Raw genomic sequence first — 20,751 nt, 5'->3', positions numbered from 1 at the left:
TAGTAATTAGTAATATATTGATAATTAGTAATATATTGATGATTCTAAATATTGGTCTATAGGTCAGGAATCGCTGGCTCAAGTGGTAGCGAAATGATGTAAGAAATTTCTAACGTCACATGTTACATTCTCACCGGTAGCAATGTAGCACCTTGTATGATGTATGATGTAAGAAGTTGATTATAGCTCCACTTGGTTGGTCACCAAGATGGGCATAGTAAAAAGACCACTTGTAAAATGTGTGTTCAAGGTTTGGATGCCCCTTAACCACAAGTGTCAATGTAAACCCAAATATTCAATTAATACAAAAATCATTTTGCATCTAAATATTGGTCCATAGAGTTAGTCGCAAAGGGGACAACAAGCCTCAATGTTTGATTGGCACCCTCATAGCACCCAAAACCATGTAAGGCAATCCCCCTAACAATTGGACATGGCTTTGCACCTAGCACACACAAATGCCTTATCGGCTACTAGAAACAATGTCATACTTAAAAATAACAAGAAATTGCTTGAGACACTCTTAATTGATACCATCTAGTGATTTTTTCACAAATCGTATCAATTAAGAGTGTTTCAAGAATTTCTTATCATAAAACATCAGCATATGAAACTATTTGAACCTAATCAACACCTTCTTGATAAGTAAACATTCTCAAACCATGTTTTGACAAGACAAAGTGCCCTTGACAAGAAAAATAGTTGTCAAATCTAGACCCTATGGGATAAAAAAGAGTTTATTGTTTTATGTATGTTTGGCATGCACCTTGGGAGGCCTTAATGTTGAGTCCATAGTGCTACTTTTTTCATATTATCCTATATAAAAGAACAAAATGTGTAATTCTAAAATCCAAAGGTTGGACACATTGAACTCCTTTCTTCAATGGTTCTAGAATGCATATATTGCTTTATAATATTATACTACCCTTATATTTTTCAAGGAGGTTTTATGATATATGTTTTAATAGAATTTCTTTGACAACAAGTTTCTAGCTTGGTTGAGAATCAAAGCTCTCTATGTGAGATCATCAAATAGCAACTTTTATAATGGTTGGTAGCCCATGGAGAGATGATTGGCTATGATGACAACACGCAGGACCCGAAATATAACATCTACACCCCATGAGATCATTAGAGCTTAGGTACATGTTGCACCACTAGTCACAAAGGTTGTCTTCTAAGAAATGATTTTTCTTCAATGATTTTGGGTGCAAAATTGTCCTCATCTGGTATTTGTGTCCTCTAGCTTGTTAGAAGTACATGTTGATGCCATTGTTGCTACACCCACATGCACACCTAATTGAGCATGCATGGAAACAAGATTAACCAACCCTCTCCATTTCATCACAAAGTTGATTGTTCCCACTTGGAGCTCATCCATCTTAAATTGAACCAAGTGATCATGATTGACATTGAGAGGTTGGATATATGAGAGGACAGTGAATCTCACATAGCAACTAGGTATGATGATGAATCACTTATCACACCTCTCAAAGGATGGCTTTTATCACATGCCTATCCCTCACGGTATTTACTTGTCACATAGCCTCAAATGTGATATTGACCACAATTGTACCTCCTCGCACTAATCGAAGATAGAGACATGGAGAGGGTATTGCAACAAAGGATTGTATTTATAACTTTACAAGACACATTTAGATAGTGAGAAGCACTAATATGCCGCTTCATTGTATGTTATGAGATCAAGTGGAGTTACCACTATCTCTTCTGATGAGGCAACTTGGGACAACTATAATAAAACAATAAGTGCAAGTATTGTAGATACTTAGGACTATTTTATTGAAGCTAAAATGACATATAGAGACTCTCCTAAGAGATCAAGATGCAATATATTTAGACATACCCATCTAGATAGAAGGTACTCGTGGACTTCTTCACCACAACTTCCATCAGACTCCCCTCTTCAAAAACTAACCCCCCCTCCCTCACTAAAAGGCTATCCTTGTGAGACTACAAAACTACAACTTTACACTCGATGAGATACCCATGACTCATAAGGAGACAACCAAATCACCCTCAATTATCATGCACACTTGAATGCCTTGTCTTCAATAAGCACAAAATTTAGAAAAAGCTTACTTAACCTCTCAACAACTCAAGATAATGGCCTATTTTGGTATAATACTAGTGTCTTTAGAGTGATCCATGGACTATGTATTTAGACTGACCTTTCTAAGTCTATTAACATTGATCACTCGTCCTTTGACCCTTTGGTCCATATATCTAAGTTAGTTGTAGCTTTTGAAAGAATAGAAGTATGTCCAATGTCCTGAGGCCATTATTTTGGTTCCATTGTTGGGGCAAATGACGATGCAACCACTTAGGTTTTCATACTACTATTTTGTAGTGGAATAGGAGGCTTATCTATTTGTGTGGATAGGATTGATGGGGTATCGATAATCCACACTTGCCTATTCCATACTTGGAAATACATGTGGCTAGTTTAGGAAGGCCGAATTAGAAGGAATTGGCTTGTTGGATTGAGATTGGAAAGATTGGATTTATTCGAGTAGAAGAAAGCACAAAACACGAACTCAAAAACAAAGAAAAACCATAAAAATGCCTAGAAAAAAACAATAAAAGACTTAAAACTAAAAATACAAAACGCAAAACACTTCTTGTCAATCTGAACTTTATGATATCATTAAGACTTATCAACATATTTCCCTTGTATGATATGTGCATGGAGAGAAGGGAGATATACTAACAAAAACCATGAATGTGCAAAACTTGAGTTATTTGTACTTTAGTACTTATGGAACATTGTTGTGGATTATTGATGCACCTTATTGTAATGAATTATTAATTTGATGCGTGTGTCTTGTTGGAGGATGTTAAAGTAGATCTAAAAATATTTGCAAAACTTAAAAGCTATGTTTTTTATTTGGCCTTATTGTGTTTCTTGTTTGTGTTGGGCTACAATTCGTAGGTCATTTGCTATCATGTGATCTTGCCATGAGTAGATCTTAAAATAAATTAAATACACAATGTTTTCTTTTTCTAGTTTGGACTTGTTGTGTTTCTTGTTTATGCTCGCTGCAACTCACATGTCACCTACTATCGTGTGTGTGTGTGTGTGTGTGTGTGTGTGTGTGTGTGTGTGTGTGTGTGTGTGTGTGTGTGCGTGCATGTGTGTGTGTGTGTGTGTGTGTGTGTGTGTGTGTGTGTGTGTGCGTGCATGTGTGTGTGTGTGTGTGTGTGTGTGTGTGTGTGTGTGTGTGTGTGTGTGTGTGTGTGTGTGTGTGTGTGTGTGTGTGCGTGCATGCGTGCGTGCGTGTGTGTGTGCGTGTGCGCGTGTGTGCACGCGCGCGTGTGCGTGTGCGTGTGCGTGTGCGTGCGTGCATATGTGCGCGCGCGCGCGTGTGTGTGTGTGTGGTTAGAATATGTTAAAATAAATTTAAAAATATCTGCAAAACTCAAAAGCTATCTTTTCAATTTGGACTGGTTGTGTTTCTTGTTTGTGCTAGCTAGAACTCACAAGTCACCTACTATCATTGATTGCAAGTGCTTTCACATGTTGTGTTGCATAGGCAACCTCTACACAACTAATGATTTAACCATGCTGCATGATTTATTACAACACTTGAGCTAATTAGTGGCTTGATTGAGAATTGATGTCTTTAATATAAGGTGGCGAGGTCATAGGCACCAAGTCATACTTAGCACACTATAGAAACCCACTTGTGCATCTATAGGGGTACACATGTGCATGTAGCTTAACTACACTTATCGCATATGCAATTGCACACACTTCATTACACTCTCACATCCCATGCATTGCACTACATCACACACTAGTGCACTTACTAGCCTATAGTCATGTATTTTCACACTCACACTCACACTCACAACTAACCTCCATGTGTACACATGGCCATAACCCCCTTCCACACAAGGCACTGTACTCCCTTGTTCATGCCTCTAATTCTCTCACTAAACTACTCACACACCCACTTCCCACACTCATTAAATTACACGTATGCACACAAAACACACTCCATACACTCACACATGCAAACCCACCCTAACATGCATGCAAATGCAGACCATGCACAAAAACTTTCGCACACAAATCCCCTTCAACTATACAAACTTTTTTTCGCACATAAAATGCCTACACCCCCTACATCACAATACATTTTTCCACACATACACACTTAATATGCTAAACATGTACATTCACACATTCATACCACACTCACCAAACACACCCCACACTTCACTCCTTCCACCCATGCAAACCAACCACCCACAACCACACTTCTCACACCACATACATGCACTTTAAACACATTAAACCAAACACACTAAACTTACACCCACCTAACACACCCCCTACACCACATTACCCATTTCACTCCCATACTAGATCTAGGACTCATTTCACTTCCACACTAGGAACCACTTCACTCCCACACTAGCCCCACACCCATTTCACTTCCACACAAGATCCACTCCCACACTAAGATTTCACTTCCACACTAGGACTTATACACTCACACTTTCACTCTCGCACTCCCACACTTGCATATTTACTCTTACACTTCCACACTTGACTTCCACACTCGTAATTCCATACTATGGCTTCCACTCTCATAGTTCCACACACATTTTCACACTAGGACTTCCACACCACCCTCGCTTCTATGCTTCACACTTTTTGAAGTCTAGTCTTGGCCTTGCTGACAACTCAAGTTGAGACATCAAAATCTTGGTGACTATGACTCTTTTTGGCATTGCTTGCATAAATGCACCTTGAAATTTGAAAGAAATAAAGCCTTATTTTGCATAACTCACTTGTGTATTTTGAGATCAAAGTGTCTCAAAGTGCCTTGAGAACATGTATGTTTTGAAATCAAGTATTGGAAGAAACACCATAGTGCCTTATGACCTCCACAATAAGCTTTTAAAACCATGATTAAGTAAACTGAGAAAAACTTTGTCACATCACAAGGACCTAGCACACACTGTGCTAACATGACCTAAGGTCATTTAGGATCATAGTCCAAAGTCACAACAATCACTTCCATATATAGACATAAGAAATATTACAAGTCAAGGGGGGGAAATCATCTAACCAAGATGCCATCAAGTTCTCAATTCCAATATTGCAAGGCTCCAACAAGTAAGGCACCATTACTTGACATTAAGAGAGCATCAAGAAACATATTGTTGAAAGGTAGAGCCTGAGTGGAAGCACACAAGTGAAAGTAACAACGAAGCAAGAACTATGGCGAATGGAGCAAGAGAGCAAGAGAGAGAGAGAGAGAGAGAGAGAGATACCATATATGGAAACTCAAACAGTCACAATGTGTGACTGGCCTTCCCTTATGCAATAATCATTGAAAGAATAAATAATAAAGTGATAATGATGGGCACCCACCACCTAAAATATACAAGTGTACAGATAGAGTGTATAGTGAGTAAATGTGGGTACCCAATAACCTCTCACTTAAAGGTGAATGTGTCTCTAGTGAGGAGAGAGCAAGGAAAAAGTGACAAGGTACAAATGTACATAAAGTATAATAGGATGAGAAATAGAAGTCATCTCATCCTACATCCATCATCTTCCTAAGGAAGGAAAAACATTTTGCTAAGAGACTTTTAATGAGTAGATATATAAGATTCTCATTAGTCAAGCTCTTGACAGCTCAATAGAATTATCATCTACCACCTTCTTGATGAAGTGATAGCATATCTCAATGTGCTTTGTCTTTACATGGAAGACCAAATTCTTGACCAATTAAATAGCACTCGTAGAATTGGAATGCATTGTAAAAGTAATAATAATGTTAAGGTCCCTAACCATAGGGCCTCCTTGCAAGCCTTAGTGGCTACAATATACTTTGCCTCTGTAGTAGATAAGGCCATGCATTTCTGCACTGTGGACATCCAAAAAACAGCACCTCTAGCAAAGGTGAAGACATACCCAGAGGTGGAATTCCTACTATCTGCATGTTCTATATATAGTTGGAGTCAATGTAACCCTCGACTATAATATCTTGGCTACCATAATAAATGCACATATCTATAGTCTCTTTCAGGTACCTCATGATGCCCTTCATGGCGTCCCATTGTCACCTGCCAAGTGTAGCCATATAGGGTGTCACAACTTCCACTCAAATGATGTATCAAGACAAGTGGCTATGATGGCATATATCAAATTGTCCATTGGATATACATAAGGGATCTTGGCCATCTTAGCCTTTTTCTCATTAGACTAGGGACAATTTGCACAATTGGCCTTCACATGGGAAGGTAGAGGATAGCCAATAGGCTTAACATCATGCATATGAAATCACTCAAGCACCTTCTATATATACGCCTCTTGTGAGAGGTAAAGGAGCCCCTTAGAGCAATCTATATGGAGTATGTATGATGCTCATACTAAGAATATGCGAGGTATGTCCTATACCCTTTATCTCGAAGCTCTTCTTGAGCTGAGTCTTCAAATCATTTAGCTCATCACAACCTGTCCCAACAACCAACATATCATAGATATAAAGTATTAAGATAATAAGATTGACATCACAAGCCTTCTTCCTGTAAAGATATGAATCCATATCACTGCAAGGATATTCTTGTGAATACATGAAAGCATAAAACTTATTGCGTTTGTCCTTGGGTACATGGTAGAAAGCCTCACATCAAAAGACTCTAAGATACGTATATGAGAGAGATTTTCCAGACCATACCTCCTCTACAACCTGGCAACCAATAGCAGTGCATGGGGATTTGTTTATCAAATGTACAATAGTAGCAATTGCCTTAGCCCAAAAATGATGTAGTAAGCTTGCCTGACTAAGTATGTGGGACTCTTTCCTGAATGGTTCTACTCATGCACTTTGCAACACCATTTAGAGGTGGATGTACGAGGCAATCAACTGATGCTTAATACCTCTCTCATCACAAAATTGTTCAAATTCTTTAGAAACATACTCATTTCCATTGTCAGACCTTAGGTATTTTAGCCTATACCTAGATTGGTTCTCAACAAGATCAAGGCAATGCTAAAAGATAGATAAGACATCTAATTTCCACTTAATAGGATATGCCCATACCTTATGTGAGTAATCATCAATGAATGTAACAAAGTACTTTACGCTACCCAATGATTGACACGACATATGACCACATACATCAAAATGCACAAGAGCGAGAGGCTCACCCATGTGTGTAATACGAGACATCTTATGAAATTTGTGTGTCTGCCTATCATAAAGACAATGGTCACAAAAATCAAAACATTTGTCATCAAGAGGTGGAAGATATTGCAAATGAGTAAACATTTTCATTCCCTTTAAGGACACGTGCCCAAGGTGACAATGCCATTAAGATACATGTGGTATATTAACCATAGTCAAAACATGGTCAAGGTATCCAGATATATATAAAGGATACAGGCTACTAGCCTTGGCATCTTAAGCAAAAACAAGGTTCCCGTGGTGGGTAATCTTCCATATGGAATCACCAAAAGATACACAATAGTATGTATCATTCAACTCTCCAACAGATAGAAGGGCTTTTGGTCAAAAGCCGGTACATGATGTACATAATGCAAAGTAAAAGAGCTGCCTAAAGGAAATTGTAGCCATACATCCCCAATGCCAATAATATCCAATGCCAAGTCATTTTCCAATCTCACAGAACCTATCATGCTACGATAAGACTAAAATCAATCGTTATGCGAGGTAACATGAAAAGAAGACCTCGAATCAAGCAGCCAACACTTAGAATATGTAGATGAAGGATAGATCAATTGAGAAGCATCAAGAGAGGAAACAAAGAAAAATGCCGGTGTCAAAGCATATGAAATCAAATTAGTCCATAGGCAGGAGTAACTGCATCCAATAGCATATAAGAGAGTATATATATGAACCAAGAGTCCTATTATCTCAAAGAACCAAGCTTTGCTAAGTAATTCCAAGCATCTTCCACTAGAAGTAAATTTAGAATGCAATGTGAGCAAGCAAAGCTCAAGACATATATATCAAAGTATTTAGGAAGCCTAAGCACATCACAAATATATATGGGAGCATAACTATCCAATGAAGCTTCATACTTGTAAGTGAGTAAGTATGAAAGCTCAAAGAAATTGACCAAATTCCAAGTACATCAAATATAGCTCAAATCCAAGTGTCAAAGCATGTCATAACCATATCTAGGCTCATATATCAATGCTAGACATCACCATAGATATTTAGCATACCTAAAATACCATATAGACATAATAGGCATTCAAAGCATGGAGCTCACTAGTGTATGCTTGCTGTCCAAATTGTTATTATATTAATAATAACTTCAATGAGTAAGCTAATCAAGCTCTAATCAACCCAAAATTATTTTTAGAGAATCAATGCATCATCCAAGCATTGTAAACATTCCCCATAAGCATCAGTAGAGTATAAACCAATCAACTACTTGCTATCCAAACCAAAACTATTTTATTCTATGTAAAATAGAGAACTAAAATTTGTACAAAATCAACTCCATGAGTGCTTAAATCTATAGCTCTCTATGCACTCTTTGTTTCTAGCTATAGAACACCTAAATCTAATATCATATATAAGAGTTGTGGCCAAAATACAAAAGCGTTGTCAAGCTACCATAGTTGTCTATGACTTCTGCAGCATGCTTTGCATCCACTCAAAATGGATAAAATGGCTACTTCTTAGCTCAATAAGCACTCAATAAGGCTCATGTAAGCCTTAGAAAGCTCCTTGACAAGCTGGAACAAGCCAAGAGAAGGGAAGACTCAATGCATACCTTGGGAGGAAGAAACAATATATGCCATGAAACCTTGAGCTGAAGCTTTGAATCTAGGCTAAAGCAAAGGATGAAGAAGCTCCTTGAATGCCTGCTCTGATACTAGATGAAAGGTAGAGCTCGAGTGGAAGTACACAAGTGGAAGCAAGAGCAAAGTAAGAGTTATGGTGGATGGAGCAAAAGAGCAAGAGAGAGAGATGTACGATGTGTGGAAACTCCAACAGTCACAATTTGTGAGATCAACCTTTCCTTATTTAATAGTCATTAAAAGAATAAAAAATAAAGTGATACTGATGGACATCCACCACCTATACTGCAATATACAAGTGTGTGGTCATGGTGTGTGAAGTAAATTCAGGGTGGTGTGGGCACATGCACTCTTATCCCCAACAATAATTGTATTTCTAGTTGGCTATCTTGATTAGAAAGCCAATTGCTTTACTACAATGACCCTAAATAGTCACATCCAAGAGTAAAGAAGTACAAATATGAAATGACATACAAACTCATACAAAAAGATTTATGAGTTTCATTTGGCTATTGCAAGCCTTATACTTAATTGATATGCTTAACAACAGATTAGACCTTAGGTCTATAAGTTTTGAAATATTAGGAGGAAACATGGAAGAGGAATATTTACATCCATCTATCAATTGACAAGATGACTAAGCTGGCAACTCATGGGCCAAGGCTATCACTAGCAGATTACATGGAGACAAATAAAATCACAAAGGCTGACCTAAGATGTATTGGCTATGCTTACACACAAGGCATCCCATAGTACCCTAACCTAGTCTACTCAACCTAACATCCAAAAGGTTGAATCCATAAGCACTGACTTGGAAGATGAAGAGGTAATGTATCTTGCATATCTTAGGGCCAAGCTAACTACCAAGCAAGAGCTTATTATTGATGTTCTCATAGACAAGATTCATATTACAACATCTTGACTTATGATATATGGACTGAGATGAGTTAACTTGACGTTGTCCCAACAAATATAGATATTTGACCCTATGGAGAATCACTATTTTCTTTCTTATTAAGATGTAGAATATTCCCTTTTTTTTAATGTGCTTCCAAATTAGGAGGATATATGCAAGCAAGTTCTATTTAGAAGACCTTTCAAGCACGCAACCAAATACAATGTGGAATATGATGTTGAGTTGGCAAGCTCAACATGTGTGGATTGATGATGGACCATCTGGTTAGATGGGTTCACACATCTATACTTAGCACATTGATGGTCATTACGATCCTCAGATGGCCACTAACTTATTACTTATTGTATTTAGTTTGTTGCACCTATCTATAACTGACATAGTTATAGCGCCAGTCGATTAGAATAATCAATTATGCATTGTTTGTCTTAGTAGGTCACTTTTCTTTATGTTGTATCTTATCTATACTTTGTGTACATTGTATTGTGTAAAAAAGAAGAAGAAGAAACTAGTAAGAAAATGTTTTTACCTCCATATCTCTTCTTATGTTCTCGAGTAAGCTTTCTATTGTGTGTATGGTATGTATTTGGTGTAGCAATTATTGGCAACGGTATGGCACCACTGAGAGAGGCTGATTTTGAAGACTGAAGTGAAGGAGAAGAAGCAAGGATCTGAGTACGTAAGCAACAGGTAATGGGCTCTCCCATTCTTCCACTCTTTTTCTTGGATAGTACTTGTGGAGGCATCGAAAGTAAGGTAGACCACACATCTTAGATTGCTAGGGCATTCAATGTGTAAGCAGAGACTATATATTCTACAAATATGCTCTTTAGAGCTTTGTTACCATTTTTTTGCCATTCGAGGCTGTTTTGGGCCCTATTTTAGACTGCAAGGTTGCGAACATTAGTTTCAGGGTATACTATGATTTTAATGATGTTGATTGAAAGTGGGTGCACAAGTTACATATTTTGAATCTTTAAGTTGTGAGGTATTTTCCTTGAAGCAAACATAAATTTTATCTGCAAACAGGTTGCAAATTACATGTACTATTGAGTAGTCAATGACAAAGGCTCCTTGGTATATTGCTATGTACTTGTTGTGAAAGGTTGTAGAAACTTGCTTATTGTTTTGTATTAATTTTGTGCTAATGGCAAAGAACACGGAAACCCCATCATTGAGAAGTTTGATAAGAACAACTATCCATCATGGAAGTTTCGTGCGATGAATCTCCTTACTAGAAAAGGCCTCTTTGAGTTTGTTTCACATGAAAAAAAGGAGCCAAAGTTGAGTGACCCTTCAACTATGGAAGTTTAAAGGCATGGAAAGAATGGAATGCAAAAGATAAAAAGGTGATGTATTGGCAATTTGAAGTCATAGACAATACTAAATTGGAGCAAGGAAACTATGCATGGTCTTCATGATAGAATGAAGACAAAATAGGCATCTGTTTGATATGCAACATATGATGAATGTTATTACAAGAAAGAGGACACATGATGATGTAGGGTATTTTGATTCCGGTGCATCTAATCATATGACTAGTCATGTTGAATGGTTTGGAGAGATACAACATTTACAAAATCCATGCTATGTGCATATGGGTGATGAGTGACAAAAGTAGTATTGTGCTAGTCATCTGGGTGAACTTGAACTTGATTGTATTTGGAGAATCCATCAAGGAAGCTATAAGCCTCCTTCCCAGCCACTCTCTCAATCATGTAATCTATGCAAGACAGTAGTGGATAGTGATCGCCTTTGGTCATTGTGTTAGCCTTCTTATAGTTGACACATATGGTCACTTCATAGGCTTAGGTGCCTCTTTCTTGGCTTTCACTTTTTTCTTCATAGGCTCTTTATTTAGGTCTGCTTTGCCATTTTTACTAGCTGTGGGAGCTTTTGCTCAACCGCCAAGACCCACGGACTGCTTATTGTTTCAAGCATTCCAAGTGAGCTCTAATGGGTATCTCTCACCTAGCCGACGCGCCGTCAATCCTATGAGTGTAGATGCCGATATGAGTTGCCTCCTCTCTCACACACCCTGGTAGCTCCACGATCCTAGATGCGAGCTCAAGTATCCTCAAGCCTCCTCCATCTCCAAGCTCCATTCTCCATAGCCGCGCATGCAAGTAAAGAGAAGAGAAGAGAAGAAGAGAAGAGGAGATGGTGAAGAGCTTCACCCTCTTGATCCCTCACTCTCACACACTCACTCCCTCACACTCTCACACTCCCTCTCTCAAGAGCACACACAAGCAAGAAGATGAGGAGAAGAGAAGAAGAAGAAGACTCTTGTTAGCCACACACCAAAGAATGAGCTCTTATTCACTTTTTGAACTTTATATATATAAACCCTAAAATCCCATGGGCACCCATCCCTTTTTTACATGACCGGCCCTTGTGGCAAGGTCTTTTTTCCATCTCCCTCTTCTAGCCTTATGTCTCTAGCCTACACCCGTCTAGTATTTTACAATTGGTACATGAGGGAGCTTGGCACTCTTTTACAAGAGTTTTCCGAGTATTTTGAGGCGCTCTTCATATAAAATTGCGCTTTTTGCCTCGGCTTAGCTTTGGAGGTCACCTGCATGTCTTTGCTCTTTTTCCATGTTTTTTCTGCTTTTTCCTTCCTTTTTCTGCCATCTCGACTTTGGGGTTAACATTACCCCCCTCCTAGACGGGTGCCAGTCCCATGGCACGTCGATGTTGTTGTAGGTTGGTAGGCAATTGGCCAAGTGGTGCAATGGTGAGGGCCACTTGGAGATTTAGGTGCTTGTAGAAGCTGTGATTTTTTTGTCGAAGGAGCCAAATGGGTATTGTGTGGTTGACGGGGCCTTTGAAGTCAGTGGTTTGTTGCTTTCTCTGATGTTTGAAAGGTGAAGGTACGGTGCTGTTCCTAAGGGGAGTGCTTACCTCATCGTGTTAGTGCATTGTGCTTATGCTAGTGGAATGGGGAGGTGGGTCAAGCCTGGGTGATGTCCCACACTTGAGGACCCCATTTGTGCCAAGGGAGGTGCGGTGCAAGTGGCTTAGGGTGACAGGTCTAACCATAGGCGAGTGTTACCTCCCTAGGTATGTCCTGCCCTTGATGTGCCCTAAGCGTGAAGTGAGGGAGCAAAAAGGGCTAGGGGGTTGGGAGTGGAGCCGGCCAACCGAAGCCATCGGACACGCCTAACTTAAGAACCCTTAGGTGCTGTGATCGTGCTTTATGTGGTGGTAAGTGCTTCTGCAAGTGGCAATGTTGTCCAGTCAGTGGAAAGTGTTTTTCGTGCTGTTCTCTTTTTTTTTTGTTACAGTAGTGGAATGACAGCCAGGCCTAATTCTCTTCATCTGAATGAGGGGGGGAAGGAGGTCGGAGGGATTTGCACAAAAATTGGTGGCTTTGCATGTACCCTTTCAGGTTCATGCGGCCGTGGAGAGAGGTGGTGGAGAGGAAGGGGTGATTACACCTAGTAAATTGGCTGTCATTCATGTCCTCTAGGAGGGCTAGGAAAAAGGAGGGGAGTAGGCTAGCTCTCATCATTAGGCGTGCCATAGCGCAGCTATCAATAGCATTGGGATAAAAAAAGAGGGGGGGCAAGCCATTTTCTTGCGGTGTCGGATCTTGCTTGAGTAATAGCTTAAGAAGCCTAAGGTAATTACATGTAGTTATAAAGGCGGGATCTGGACAGGAGGAGAAGTCTGCGAGAAAGCGCGTCATGGAGTCACTTAGGCTTCCTAAATAAAAAGGAGGGCATTCTCGAAGGAGGTGGCGTTGGAGTTATAGATGATGGGAAAGTCATGCCGCCCATGGAGGGTGGCAACAAAATCCACACCTATCCTTCGAGGATACGCCATGAATGTGGGGTCATTCCTCTCGTAGGGTAGGGTGTTGCAAAATGCCATCCAGGCTAGCATGTTAATATGGCATATTCGCCTTCTCCAGAGAGGTTGGCAGTTATAACCCCTTACAGTGTGGGCACCTCGAACACTTTGTCTTGCCAAAACTCTGATTCCTCCATGCCCCACAGAGTGGGGGTCTTTGCCTTGTCTTCCAGCCATTTTTGGCCCAGTCGGCTGCCAACCGCGATCACCTCCTCCATTACCTTAATTGGGAGGACCCTTCTCAGGCTGTTAGGCATGAGGAAATTGAAAGAAAAAGGGTCCTTTTCGATTTCCTGCCGTTTCCAGATCACCAGCTCCACGTGGAATTGCATTGGGAGGTCATCGGGGCATGGTGGGAGGGATGCGGATGGCCGCACGACTGGTTTGGCTTGCAATTGCCTTCTGGCTTCTTCCACTAATTTTCTCCATTGCTCCTTGAGTGTGGTTTGTCTATCCCCAGGGGCGGGTCGAGTTGTTGTTGTTCCTGATCGTGCGGCGAGGGGGGTTGTGGGATTATTTCTTCGCTGGTTCTTCTTATGACGAATTCAATGTTAGTGACCTCCCTTGCCGGTCGTCTAGCTGCGCCCCTTCCTCAAAGCCGAGTGCATCCGCCTCCTAGGGGGTTAGACCGGCCAATAGCAGGTACTTTCATTGTTTGTCTAAGCCCAGCCTAACCTCCGCAAGTTGGGGTGGCATCTATAGCCCCGCATGCAGGGCTCTGCGTATGATGTGCAGTTTCTTTTGCACCACCTCCAACGACTCCTTTCCCTCCGGCCGGGTTGTGTCCACTAATGTGTTGAGGAAGGCATGTTACTGGGCAGTGAAGGCTATCTGGGCAGCGTCCGCTTTGCTTTCTGCCAAGATTTTTTCTTTCTCCACCAAGGCGAGGTGCCGCGCTAGTGCCTTCACCCGTTTCTCGTTCTACGTGGCCCATTCCTCGGCCCTTTTGCTCATTCCTTCCATGCTCTCCCCTTGCTTTTGTGCTAGGGTTATGAGCTTTTGCTCCCGGGCTCTGAGTTCTTTGCTCATATTCTCGCATTCTTTCCTTCCGAGGTGTAGTTGATCGGTCATGGACTCGATCTCTTTTCGTTGTTGCTTCCTCTCTTGTCTTCTCTCCTCTTCTTTGGTGCTTAGTTCCTCCATCATTTGCTCAATGGTGGCAGTTTTTGCCTCCAGATCCCCATGTTGCATCAGGAGGAGCTTGTATTCCCGCTGCATTTGCATAATTTTTGATTTTCGTCCTCAAGCCGTTGTTTCTAGCTTTCTTCCATGTCTTCTTTTGCTTTCAATTCTTGCTTGAGTTCAAATATTTGATGTTGTTGCATGGCTATGCTGCGAGTTTTCTCCAGTTGGAAGGCCGCCACTGACTCTTTCTCTGCCACCAACTCAGCCCCACTGCTACTCTCTTTTCCTCCTTTGCCCTCTCCAATTAGGAGAGCAGCTCGGTGACGTATTCATTGTAACTGGCTGGTGGTGTCATTATTGCATGGGTGGGAATGGTTGAGGCCTCCACACGCAGACGCTTCTGGTCCTGCCTCGATTCTGCATCTGCAGTTGGCCTTTTTGGCCCCGTGGTCATGGTTTTCATGCTCTTCCCTTGGGCCATTTCTTTACTGATGAAGTATTGCATCCAGGCCACTAGGTTGGAAACTTCCAAGCCGGTGGGGATGCTAGGGTTGAGCATAATGGGTTCAGTGGAGGGTGCCATGAGGGTGCCTGCATGCTGGAGCTAGGCCATTCTTCCCTTAGCTGGTTCTAGGCTTCTGGATCATTCGCCCTGCATTGCTGCTCAATGGACCGGCGTGTGGCCTCGGCCAAGTCCTCCTCTTCCTTTCTTCTTAATTCCTCTTCCTCCTCCGCAACTCTTCTTTTCCTTTCCTTTTCGGCCTTTTTGTATTCTTCCTCTAGTTTCTCTTTTTCTTCATGCTCTTCTCTTCTTCTCCTTTCAGCCTCTTACTTTGACGCCTTTTTAGCCCTCTTGACTTGCTCTGTTGTTTCTTCTTCTTCCTGCTTCCTCTTCCTTTCTCTCTTCTCGGCCTCCCTGAGGGATTGTCTTTTTGCTTTTTCCAAGTCCTCCTTCTCCTTCCTATAGCCTTCATCCGGTTTCTTTTTCTTCTGTGCTGCCTTCTTCTTGGTTTCCTTGACCTGCTTTTTGCTTTTCTATTCTTCACCTTCTTCCTCGGTCTCAGTCCTATCATTGGACCTCTCCTGGTGTTGATGAGGGGGTGACCTGTCAGGCGTTTCCCCTTCCCCCTCTTCTGCATCCTGTGTCTCTTTCACAGCCTCCTGGATGATCGCTGTTAAGATGCTCCCATAAGCGATGAATGAGGCTTTGGAGGAGGCCTTCTTTCTTTCTACAGCCTTAGACGCTGGGGATTCTCCTTCAGCGGGCATGTTTCCTAAGGCCAGCGCTTTAGCTGCTTGGTCGATGGTTTATGCACATAGCCGTTCCAATCGACTTCATGTAGGGTGTGAGCCGCCACATTCTCCAGTACCGGCACACTGATTCGGTGCATCAATGCGTTGTAGTGCTGGCTGGAAAAGAGCGCGTGTATCAGTTTTTCTTGCAACCTGGTTTTTGTGTCGGGGATATCTTGGATGTTGATGCCGTCATTCATCAGCACGTCCTCCTTTCTCATCCCCAGCATGGCGTACACATCTCTCTTCTGCTTCTTTTTCATTTTTGGTTTTAGTCCTAGTGCCTTTTTCACCAAGGCGGGGGTTAAGCGAACCAACATTTGCTTGGCATTCTATCCCCTTCCTATTGTGACGGTGCCGCATTCGTTGTCGGGGTCGTAAGGCCTGAGAAATTCCACACAACTTGTGTGGTCGGGTTCTTATGCGAATCTTTCCACGTACTTGTTGAAGTTGTAGATTTCAACGACTCTCCTGGCCGCCTCTTCCTTGGCCACTAATCCTTCTATATTATGAACAGTTCGGAATTTTAATTGGTCGTGGCTCTCCAGGGTGATGCTGTACTGCGCTCTCTCCTCTTCCGTGAATGGAAGCTGGTGGGCACGGTCATGTTGCGACATTTTTCATTCTTGTCATAAATCGAAATTTTCATTTGTGCTTTCCACATAGTAATTTGCTAATTGCTGAAAAAGAGAAACTCTATGATTTTTGAATGAATTCATTAAGAACCACTGTTGATTTTCCTTTTCAACCTTTGACTTTTTGCCCGTTTTTCATAATATATGTTTATGTGTTTCACTAATTTTGATTTGGTTGGCCTGATTTGATTCACCTCACTCACCCCCTCCCCTTCCAGCTTGAGAAGAATCCTTCCTAAGATTTAGGGTCAGAAGGGCAAGGGCATTTGGCGTGGTGGCGTAGGAGTTACTTGTGAAGGAGCCAATCATAGAACTGGGGGTTGTACTCTAAGTGAGCTTCGCAGTCCAGATCAGAGGGTTGAATCCCCACTTGTGTGATGTATGTGAGAACATCTGTTAGAAAGTCACCAGAGTTGACACGGCTAGCAATGTGTAACTCTTCCTCAGTCAACAAGCGGTCGAGGTAGGGGTGTCCTTTGATGTGTTCTTCCATGGGGTGGCTCCGAAGAGTGGTTAACACTCGATACAAGGTTGGCGCGACATATGTGGGGTCGTATTCCGCTGTTTTGATAGCGCGGCGCTACTCAGTGTTGGTCATTATGCGGCACCCTTCGACTTCCCATTGCAGCCTAAGAGTGTACCAATGCCTCAAGAATGGGGAGTCAGTATCATCGAGCTTTGATAACACTGTGATTTCTTGATTAGTGATAGCAGAAGTGGCTCGTTGAATGATCGTATAACGTGATGAGACGCTGTTTGATGGCTTGCTCCTTGGAGATCTCGCTGTTGAGCAATTCAGCACAGCGGAGCGAGAAGCGTTTGTGAATGCGAATTCAAAGGTCTCCTAGGAGCATGGCATGGTTTGAACTTCAGTTGCGAAGGGTTCCTCCAACAGTCCTAGGTCCAAGCAGTCGTAGCTTAGTGCTAGTGACATGAAGGTGGTGTCTAGTCGTTTAATGCATTCCACCACGTCATCCGCGGTATCCTCAGCGAGGTCGGTGGCCAACGCTAAAAAGGATTTGCATTCATAGGAGGGTGTAAGGCCGACGGGTGGTCGAGGTTTGCTAGAACTAGAGCCGGTGACAACGAAGAGTTGCGGTTGGGTGTGGGCTTGAGTCTGTGGTTGGGCTGCTTGGATTATGGGTGGATTAGGAGCAGCCACGACAGACGGGCTGCTGCATTCAGGGTGGATTTGGGGAGTCGGGTTGACTTGGTCGGGTCATGACTCATGTGACTGAGTCTGTTGTTTGGGCCGATAGGCTTGTGTGACTTTCTTGGGTTTAGGTGTGGATGAGTCGGATGGCTGTGGTTTTGGAGGGCGCTGCGGCTAATGGTTTGGAGGGTTTATGGGACTTGGGTTGATCAAGCTTGAGGGCGGCGTATGAGTAGTGCCTTTGGCCATGTAGGCCTTAGGGATCCATAGCTAGGTGTTGCCCATGTAGTAGCCTTGCGCATGCAAGAGGGTTTTAGGGACCCATCTTTGCTTGATCATGTGGCTCTTGTTGTGGCTGCGTCTTGGCCTCTTAGATTTAGCATTTTTGGTTTTATGAGGATAGGAGCGGCGATTCCTAGGCGGCGGTTGTGGCTGCTTAGGCTGCAATTGAAATCTAGGCTGTTGGGCTTTAGGTTTTGCTGTTGTGGGATGTGATTCATGAAATCTGGGAGGTGGCGGTCACGCACTATCCCCTCCTTGGAGTTGGTTACGAAAATTTCTACCGTTGGCATTGAGGATAGTGATGAGGTCATGCAGCCCTTGCTGAAGGCTGTGACAATGCAAACGTTGCCTATTGCGAGGTGGATGCGCTGTGACTCATAATCAACATTGCAATGAGTCTGCTTTTTGAAAGTTCGCCCCAGCAGTGACTCCATGCCTGCATGTTTAGCATTTGGCAACACTTAAAAAACCATTGGGATAGTCTCAGATTCAATAGAGACGGCGTCTCTGCCCTTGCCGAGAAGTGCATAGGAATGGGACCCATATGGGCTTAATTTCGCATTAGTGGATTGAAGTGGTGGTCTGCCAAGTTGAGTCCAATGATCGTGAGTTAAGACATTGAAGTCTTCTCCCTCATTGATCAAGGCGTTGAAAGCGCATGTTTGTTTTGCAGTGACCATGATATGGAGGTATGCGGGCTCTACGGCTTCCTCATCCTCATCATCAATCTCCATGATTGTGGCCACTTGTATCTTGACAGGCGGTTCTAACATCGGGGGCTCGTGCAAAGGATGGGTGGGAGGGTAGTACTTCTTGACACGACTGCCATTGAAGAAGCCTATGCCTTCACCCTCTAAGGTCTCGAGCTTGACATTGCCTGTGCGGCTGATCGCACGAACCTTGAAAGGCCCAAGACCTCTAAATTTCATTTTCTGCTTATGCCCCTTAACTGAGTAGAGGAGCACCAAGTCGCCTTGTTCAAAGTCGTGTTGCTTGACATGCTTGTCAAACCAACTTTTGCATCGAACCTTCTCACATATAAGCACATGGGTGACTAGAAGGCGAGTCTCTGAGAGGCACTCGAGTTTGACCAAGCATTGCGTCCATGCCTCCTTCCCTTTCCATCGTTCTTGAAGTGCTATTCTCAGGCTAGGAACGAAGAATTCTAATGGTAGAACTGCTTCAGTTCCATAGGTCAGCCTAAAGGGGGTTTGACCGACAACCGTTTTATAAGCTGTGCGGTAAGCCCACAGAGCTGCCATTAGCTTGTTGTCCCAGTCGCTGCGTGAGGCTGAGACCACCTTGGTCAGGACATTGATAAGAATCTTATTCGTGGATTCTGCCTGACCGTTTGCCTGAGGGTAGTATGGCGAGGATTTGCGATGGATAATGAGAAAGGTGCACAGGAGATACGCGATCACTTCGTTGATGAAGTCGTGCCTTGATCACTGATGATCAGCTCGATGGGGCAGCCGTCGCGAGATCACCTACTCCCATAAGAACTTGGTAGTCATCCTAGCGTCGTTTTTTCGTGTTGCTCTTGCCTCTGCCCATTTCGTGAGGTAGTTCGTGGCCACATTGATATACTTGGCCTGTGAATACTGGGCCGCAGGACTGATGGGTCCTATGAAGTCAATTCTCCATTTTTCGAAGGATTGTCATGCGATAACAGGGGTCAACTCCATTTGATCCTTGTGAATCGGGACTTTTGTCCATTGGCACTCATCACAATGCTTGACGAATCGGGCTGCATCGTGGAAAAGCATAGGCCACCACAGTTGAGATTGCAACACTTTTCGTGCTGCCATGTCTCCGCTAAAGTGCCCTCCAGCAATGCCGCTGTGTGCCTCCGAGAGCACATCATGCATCTCATGTTTGCGTACGCATCTGCGCAGCAATTCGTTTGCCCCAGCCTATAGAGTTGGCCTGCGATCAGCTGTGATAGGGTTGGATCTTAAGGATTAATCGCCTAAGTCTGGCTTTTTCTATCGGTCGATCAGGCAGTTCATGTTCAAGCACTTAGACTATGTCATTCACCCAATATGGCGTTAGATCAGCCTTGAATAAATCTCTCTCATTGGACAGGTTAAAGAGATGGGCGTTGGGTAGGGCGTCGGGTAATTCGTCAACGATACCTTGTTCAACGGCTTCTCCCGTGTGGGGATGCGTGACATATGGTCAGCCATGTAGTGCTGTTTTCATTTTCGTACAACCATGGAGAAGTCGAATTCCAAGAGCAGAAGGAACCACCGAGCTATGCATCCTGTAGCACAAGGTTTGTTTACTAGATAGAGCAAGGCTTGATGGTCCACAAAAAAGGTAAACGGTGTGGCCAATAGATAGTGCCGGAATTTCTTTATAGCAAACACCATGGCTAACCCTTCTCTTTCTGTCGTCGAGTAGTTCATTTCTGTCTCAGTGAGTTGTCTGCTAGCAAAGCTCACTGGATAGTCTAAGTTGTGTTTGCCAAGTTGGCACAACACTGCCCCCACGGCAAACTTAGAAGCATCGATATGCACATGGAAAGTAATGGTCCAATCTGGGGCTTGTAGAATTGGTGCTGTGGTTAGAGCCTTTTTCAACTCTTCATATGCTCGTTGGCATGCCTTGGTCCATTCGAAGACGATCAGCAGCTTGTACAAGGGTCTGGCGATCAATGCATAGTTCAATACAAACCCCC

This window comes from Lygodium microphyllum, chromosome 25 (genome assembly GCF_053477565.2).
Source record: "Lygodium microphyllum isolate KBCC chromosome 25, Lygodium_microphyllum_v1.1.10, whole genome shotgun sequence".
NCBI classification, from domain to species: Eukaryota; Viridiplantae; Streptophyta; class Polypodiopsida; order Schizaeales; family Lygodiaceae; genus Lygodium; species Lygodium microphyllum.
This window is presented reverse-complemented; position numbering follows the sequence as displayed.